Here is a 6,207-nt window from a genome sequence, read left to right as displayed (position 1 = left end):
ATGTAAACGACGTTTACCTTTATCAAGTTGCTTTTGTTTACATACATGAACTTTTTAGATATGAAAAGAGATAGTGTGGCCATTTTTTTCCATTCATAATTGTATGAATATTTATATTTGTTTACATAATTTCCTTTAAATTACGAAATTGCCCCTTACATTTTCATTTTCGGTACAATGAAAATGTAATAATATTTACAAGATAAGTTTATAAAAATTCTTTCTAGCGCAACACTAAACTAATTAATATGGTTATAAACTGGAGTCCAGGTATAGAAGCTGTGAAAAAAAAAAGATTTACAAATATCTACAATATTTACATAAATAAATACATCTATATATAGAAATAAAACATTGCCCGCGTGGGCGCGGAGCGAGATTTAAGAAATAAAACTGCAGGGGCGCGGAGCAAAAACACATTTATCAGCGCCCCCGCTAAATAGCGTGTTTTCGCTCCGCGCCCCCGCCATTTAACTTGTTAATTATTGACTTTTCGCTTTGCGGGGTCGCGGGACGAAAACACGCTAATTAGCGGTGTCGCGCGGCCAAGTTTTATTTATTAAACTTCGCCCTGTGCCCCACTAATAAGCGTGTTTTCGTCCCGCGACCCTGCCGTTTTATTTCTTAAATCTCGCTCCGCGCCCCCGCGTGGCGAAGTTTTAATTCTTGAATTTCGCCCTGCACCCTCGCTAATAAGCGTGTTTTCGCAAAGCACCCCCGCCATTTAAACTTGTTAATTTTCGATTTTTCGCTTGGCGGGGTCGCTGGACGAAAACGCACAAATTAGCCACCATAGTAACCTTTGACTTGAAACGGGCTAGATACTGACCGGACAATGAACCACTCGATGCTTTTGTGATGCAATCAACGAATAGACTCGTCCAATTTCAACGGGGAGCACTACGTATTTACAGGAAACGAAGAAACTACTTAAACAAGAGGTCCATGATGGCCCTGAGTCGCTAACTGGAAACAACTGCTTTTCAGTGTTGGAATGTCAATATATTATACACTGTAATATTAAATTTGAGCATAGAATATGCTTAAACAATAATTTTAAGAAATGCCATGACCTGGGGCATTTAAGCTTTAGCTTAAACAGGGCTTATCAAATTGATATGAGCAAACTTGATGAAAGACTACCTAAGAATGCTACAAAGTTTGGAGGAAATGATGTCCGAAGGTATTTTCTATTTTTAGCTTTAGTGGCCCCTAAAGGGGTCTAATCAAATTAATATAAGCAAACTTGATAAAAGGGTACCCAAGAATGCTACAGACAAAGTTTGGTGATCATCCATCAATTAATTGTGTAGAAATAGACATTTAAAGGTATTTTCTATTTTTAGCGTTTGCAGCCCCTAAAAGGGGCCAATCAAAATAATATGAGCAAAATTGATAAATCACTATCCAAGAATGCTACAGACAAAGTTTGGTGATCATCCATCCATTAGTTCTGTAGAAGAAGATGTTTAAAGGTTTTTCTATTTTTAGCCCTAGAGACCCCTAAAAGGGGCCAATCAAATTAATATGAGCAAACTTGATAAGACACTACCCAAGAATGCTACAGACAAGTTTGGTGATCATCCATCAATTAGTTCTGTAGAAGAAGATGTTTAAAGGTTCTTCTATTTTTAGCTCTGCTGACCCCTAAAAGTGGCCATTAGAATGACATGGGCAAATTCCAGTGTGACTGTCACAAGGATGCTACCGACCAAATTTGAAGTAAATCTGCTTAGTAGTTTCAGAGGAGAAGACGATTGTTAACGCATGACAGCTCACACTGATTTTTGTGAGCTAAAAAGTAAAATGACATTTATATTGTAGCTTAGAAACAATGTGTGATGAGTAATAACATATTTGCCAATTTATTTATCAATTTTGCTTCTTTTCTTCTATGATAATAATTATACTGTTTTATATCGTCTACTACTAGTAACTGTGTTTTCATCTAAACTAAAAGTCAAATTTCCTGATATCAAAATAACCCCGTCCATGAAACAAAATGTCGCGCTCTATATCCATATGCATTCTGAATGCTTTGGCTTTTAAGATGAATTTTAATATCGTCGTGTCTCAGTGACTTTCTCTTGCAATTTTGTTGTGATGAATGCTTACGAGGGATCACTTCGTTTCCAGATTTTTATACTTTACAACAGCAAGTGTCAAGTGCTCTGTGGCAGCTGTAAAACGTTGCCCCATAATTCACTTCAGTGTTGTTATATTTTTTCTGGTCCTTCGGGATCATTGATGCCAGCACTATTGAGTGTTGAGAATTGAGTACCGCTCAAGCCGGTGCTAGGGGTGTGAGGGATGTTGCACATATTCATAATCCCTCTTGTACAGATTAAATCAAACCGAGTATGCAACTCTCTTGCAATTTTGTTGTGATTAATGCTTCCGAGGGATCACTTCGTTTCCAGGTTTTAAATCAAACATAGTTCTTCATTCTCTTCAGAAGGAAGAATGACATAACACGAAAACTCATTATCTAGTTTAACAAGGTGTTTTAAAGTGAAACGCGTCCTAAATGACATTTATAATACGTCTTTTATATAAGTCTTTATTATCAATATGTAAACATTTTCAACGCATGCATCGCAAGCATAATAAACTTTAACAGCGTGATCCGGTTGGTCATTAAATTTGACCATGTTGCCAATTGATCATCTCTTTGATCTTTCAATCCTCAATTTTTATCCTACCAACATTTTAAAATTTTGGATTAAAAAAAACGTTTATAACTTGTCATTCCTTACTTAAATTATGATCAAAATTGGTTTATTTTATAAGACAGTTAAATGTATGTTATATGTTGGTTTTTGGTAGAACAACACAAAGATTCAAGCACTCTCAAACGCTTTAATTGTTTTATCTAAATCGGCCTAGAATGGCTACGGACTGACAACACGAGAGAGATATGAAAGAATATTTATATGTTAGACAGAGAACTGTCAAAGAAAAGAGTTTTAGCCATGAAAATTGAAACTTTAAATAGCGAGCATCGTTTTCTACCATAAGAAATGTTATCAGTACATAATGATATCATTCAGGAACTGGTAAATTGCACTATTAAGGTTCTTTAAACTGTTACAGCTAGCTATAATTGTTTTTTGAAATATTGGCTCATTTTTCAGTTTAAAATGCCCATTTTTTCATATATTCTTTATTCCTCGCAGCGTAGTTCAATATTATTTTGAATGAAATGCATGATTTACTCTGGCATGACACAATTTATCTAAAATGTCGTTAACAGAAATACAAATTCATAAAACAGGCATTCATAAAAGTATCATATTATTTCCCAGCAAACACATGACGTTAAAATAACGTCGGATTAATGTTAGATTTTGGTCACGACGTCGGCGACCAAAAAAACGACGTTAATCTGACGTTAAAATACCGATGTCTAATAGACGTTTCTTTTTGACGTCGTACTAACGTCAGGTTCTGGTCGATGTCCTGACAGTAGGTAAAAAAAAAAATAATCCTTATTCGCTGTTGTAATCATTTAAACTTTTTTTCAAATGTTATTTGGATTACAAATGAAGTGTTCTTATATAAATACAGACCAAGATCGCGGCGCTGCAACCTAATAAAACATAAAGGTGGCGCTGTATATAGGAAAGTTACATGTGTTATTGTTATGGAATCTATTTATAGCCACAGATCTGTTTACAAGTTCCAATCATTTAACGTTGTAATATTATCATTTGTGGTACATTATATGTATCAAAATTACGAGTTTTTAATAGTGCTTTAACATTTAATCATAGTGACAGAAAAGGGAAAGAAAACATAATTAACCTATAATTCGAATCTAAAGTCACGTGGATGGAAATTCAAATTCGTAGGCGTTACGTTTTGGCTGTCGGTCAGGAATCGGGATGCATTGATTAGTGAATATTATAGATTTTCTTGAACAAAAAGGTCAGTTCAATTTATTTAGATTTATTTCTACTTTGTATTTGATAAATAATTGCATGATTGCAAGCACTCTTAAATTTCATTATCATTATTTGAACAGCTGAAGTAAAATGTCACACAAATTCGCGATAATGTCTAATAATAAATCTTTTTCAAATTGACATGTTTTAACTCTGCTTGTGAAGAGTTTATAATATGCCTTTCAGTACTGCTTAGTTTTCATATTTTTCTTAAACTGTGATGTTTTTGTCAGTTAAAATCTGAGAATTGAGAATAAATGTGTACGATTTCGAGCATTTCGGACCAAGACGTTTCGGTCCCAAATAACCCAATACGTTTTGGTTCCAGACATTTCGGCATTAAATCTTTAATTCAAAACTATGAAATATTTAAGACTTGCGTAACTGTTCTATTTCAAACGTAGAATATATACATAAGTTAGAATATAATTTTCTTTTCAGGTAGTTAAAGTGTTGGACATGCTCTCAAAGGTCGGAGGGACGGAAACACGTGAATATGTAAAAAGAAACATATGAAAGTAAGATTTTTGTAAATTCTATTACATACTATACTGGAGTTTAAAAGCGGCTTTTTAAATGTTCAGTATTTATGTTTACTTTTAATTTTTGTTAAAGCTCTCTTATAAAAAGTTGGCAAAATTGTTCATTAAGTTAAGATAACCATGAAAACATTTTAGCTTGTTACTTTTACATGTTTCATAAATTTCTTTTTTTTTCAGTGAAAATGATGTCACACACGCTATTGGGCGCTACAAACGCTACATATCCTCCGGACAGATGAGGGGTGCTGAAAGAAGGTCATGTCTTAAAGCATCACACCTAAAAATTCGTGCTAATTCTCATGGATATCTAAAAGTATAACTTTGTGAAGTAACTAAAAGGCAGCAATTTATACATTACTTACAATTATCAAAGGAGGTCAAAATATGCAAAATGGCACTAAATGTACTAAATGTTTTAGAAATGCTGTAGAAATATAGTTAAAGTACTGAAAATCTGTCATAAATTGCTTGAAACATTATTATCAGAATCTTTTTAACTTTTCTTAAAATTATAATATTTTCATTATTTTATTTGATATAGAAATGTGCATACATTGTTTTGTTCTTTAATATTTGTTCATGTTTTCTTAGTTTCATTTATGTCATTGTTTTTGTAATACTTTTTGTTTTGTAATTAACTTATTTTATGTTTTATTTTGTTTAATTTGTGAGAATTATTTACTAACCTTGCAGAATTTACTAAAATTGTATGTATCAGCTTAAAATTGCAACTTTTATTTTAAATTAAAAAAGCATGAAACATATTTTTGCTTTTAGTTTTCTGTTATACATTTCATTTGAGGGAAAGTTACTTAATAGAATGAGTTACATTAAATTCGATCAAATCAGGATTAGCCAGAAAATATTTATGACGTGATGAAACAAAAAAGATTAGGGGAATGATAAGATGAAGGTCAGAAAATTATCAGATTTAGGGCAGAAAAGGGTTAGTATTTAGGTCGGAAAATGGTCAGATTGAGGTCGGAAAATGGTTAGAAACTGGTTAGATTTAGGTCGGAAAATGGTCAGATTGAGGTCGGAAAATGGTCAGATTGAGGTCGGAAAATGGTAAGATAATGGTCAGATTTTGGTCAGAAAAAGGTTAAATAATGGTTAGATTCTGACGTCTACCTGACGTCAGATTATTACGTCAAAAAAACTTTCAAATCCAACCGTTTTTCCGACCGTCATCCGACGTCAGAACCTGACTTAAATCTGACGTCAGTATGACGTCTTGTGTTTGCTGGGTTGGCGCTTCCCAATGTATGCATTGACCATGTTAAGTTATTTTGCATAATAAAGCACACACATTTTTTTGATATTGCATCATAAATACTATCATAACAGTTATGTTTCCCTCTAGAAACATAAGTATAAGTCTAATCTAAGTCTGCTAATCTTCAGACAAGACTTTTTTCATAACATACTCGTTAATTTTCTGCTTCCGTTGTTTCTAACGGCGATTTCCGTAGCTTGAATAAAAATGTAATAGCGCACGTTGCAATGTTTTAATTTTTAGTTGTTATTTGTTTCATTGGACAATTATCAACGTAAAAGTTCAAGTACGACATTTATTTTTTTACAGCCGCTAACAATGTAAAATGACGCTACTGCAAGAAAGTTCTAATAAACATATTAATAGCAGCAAAAATTTATCTTAAGCATGTGGAGAAAATCTTAATCTTAATTTTGAAAATCAAAATAACCTTTCGGCGGTTTTC

The 6,207-nt window shown here is 33.2% G+C and overlaps 1 long non-coding RNA gene across 1 annotated transcript; it reads left to right on the top strand.

Moving 5' to 3' along the window:
- Positions 1-3,482: 3,482 nt before the first annotated feature.
- LOC132751157 (uncharacterized) lies at positions 3,483-4,977 on the top strand. Its single transcript, XR_009628645.1, has 3 exons — positions 3,483-3,927; positions 4,386-4,462; positions 4,664-4,977. It is a non-coding gene; the product is annotated as an uncharacterized LOC132751157 (long non-coding RNA).
- Positions 4,978-6,207: the final 1,230 nt, after the last annotated feature.

Source organism: Ruditapes philippinarum, unplaced genomic scaffold (genome assembly GCF_026571515.1).
Source record: "Ruditapes philippinarum isolate M1 unplaced genomic scaffold, ASM2657151v2 ctg19046_1_1_1_1, whole genome shotgun sequence".
NCBI lineage: Eukaryota > Metazoa > Mollusca > Bivalvia > Venerida > Veneridae > Ruditapes > Ruditapes philippinarum.
This window is presented reverse-complemented; position numbering and strand designations above follow the sequence as displayed.